Genomic DNA, 2,297 nt, shown 5'->3' with positions numbered 1-2,297 from the left:
AGCCCGCCCCCATCGTCGTCGTCGCCCTGCCCTAGAGCCCACGCCCTGCCCCGCCCCCTCCATCGCCGTCGCCGTCGCTGTGAGCTGCCGCCGCCTCGGCCCGTTGTCGTTTTTTTATTAGTAAAGTTTATATTTTTTGTTCATATATAATGTAGATGTATATATATATGGATGTATGTATGTATATATGGATGGATGAAAATATTGATGTGATGTTTTTTTGTTCATAGACCTTTTTATGTTCATAAAATTAGTATTTTTTTGTTCATATATAATGTAGATGTATATGCATGTGTATGTATGTATGGATGGATGTGTAGTTATATTTTTTAGTTTATGTTTAGTTTAGTCTTAAGATTAGGAAAATTTCAGATGTGTAGTTATATTTATTTAGATGTATAGTTAATTTAGATGTTGTAATTTGTTCATAAAAATTGTGAACTTTTGTATAGATTTTTTTTTCATATATACGAAAATGTAGAATGAAAACGAAAACAAACATATAAGAAAACACAAAGAAAAAAATGAAGAAGGAAAAGAAAACCGCCCGGCCCAGCCACCACCGCATTTTCATAAAGTGTTTCCACCGAGTCCACGTCGCACCGATCGAGCACCCGCGGTGAAGCAAGTATTTTGTAATGTAGTTCTTTGTTAAAGTGAGGGGGGACGTCAGGAGCACCCCCCGGCCCTCTCGCTCGACCAAAACTCTCGAGGACACCCAAACCCTAGAAAAAAACAATGTCGCTCTCCTAACCCCTCCCGTCGCGACCCTACCTTATCGAGAAACTCTCTTGAGGCCACCCAAATTTACCAAGTTAAAAGAGCGTTGTCGTCGAGGCCACCCCGAACCCTTGAAGCGTTGTTGAGGCCACCCCAAACCCTTGAAGCGTTGCCGAGGCCACCCCAAACCCTAGAGAAGCATCGAGGCCAGGCCACTAATATGATTCCTTATTGTGCTTAGCTTGCTAGTTCTATGTTTGCCACTAATATATCCATCTGTGATGTTTGAATAATAATTTCCATGTTGTAAATATTTGCAGAAACTATGGATCCACACTGCTACCTCTTGAGCACTGCGTTCGTTTTCCCCGAAGAGGAAGGGATGATGCAGCAAAGTAGCGTAAGTATTTCCCTCAGTTTTTGAGAACCAAGGTATCAATCCAGTAGGAGGCTACGCGCGAGTCCCTCGTACCTGCACAAAACAAATAAATCCTCGCAACCAATGCAAATAGGGGTTATCAATCCCTATAAGGCCACTTACGAGAGTGAGATCTGATAGATATGATAAGATAATATTTTTGGTATTTTTATGATAAAGATGCAAAGTAAAATAAAAGCAAAGTAAATAGCAAAGGAAATAACTAAGTAGTAGGAGATCAATATGATAAAGATAGACCCGGGGGCCATAGGTTTCACTAGTGGCTTCTCTCGAGAGCATAAGTATTCGACAGTGGGTGAACAAATTACCGTTGAGCAATTGACAGGATTGAGCATGGTTATGAGAATATCTAGGCATGATCATGTATATAGGCATCACGTCCGAGACAAGTAGACCGACTCCTGCCTGCATCTACTACTATTACTCCACTCATCGACCGCTATCCAGCATGCATCTAGAGTATTAAGTTAAAAACAGAGTAACGCCTTAAGCGAGATGACATTATGTAGAGGGATAAACTCATGCGATATTAATAAAACCCCATCTTGTTATCCTCGATGGCAGCAATACAATACGTGACTTGCTGCCCCTACTGTCACTGGGAAAGGACGCCGCAAGATTGAACCCAAAGCTAAGCACTTCTCCCATTGCAAGAAAGATCAATCTAGCAGGCCAAACCAAACTGATAATTCAAAGAGACTTGCAAAGATAACCAATCATACATAACAGAATTCAGAGAAGATTGAAATATTATTCATAGATAGACTTGATCATAAACCCACAATTCATCGATCTCAACAAACACACCGCAAAAGAAGATTACATCGAATAGTTCTCCACAAGAGAGGAGAGAACATTGTATTGAGATCCAAAAAGAGAGAATAAGCCATCTAGCTACTAACTATGGACCTGTAGGTCTGAGGTAAACTATTCACACTTCATCGGAGAGGCTATGGTGTTGATGTAGAAGCCCTTCGTGATCGATGCCCCCTCCGGCGGAGCTCCGGAACAGACCCCACGATGGGATCTCGTGGATACAGGAAGTTACGGCGGTGGAATTAGGATTTTGGCTCCGTTTCTGATCGTTTGGGGGTACATGGATATATATAGGAGGAAGGAGTACGTCGGTGGAGCAACA

The sequence above is a fragment of the Triticum dicoccoides genome, chromosome 7A (assembly GCF_002162155.2).
Source record: "Triticum dicoccoides isolate Atlit2015 ecotype Zavitan chromosome 7A, WEW_v2.0, whole genome shotgun sequence".
Lineage (NCBI taxonomy): Eukaryota > Viridiplantae > Streptophyta > Magnoliopsida > Poales > Poaceae > Triticum > Triticum dicoccoides.
This window is presented reverse-complemented; position numbering follows the sequence as displayed.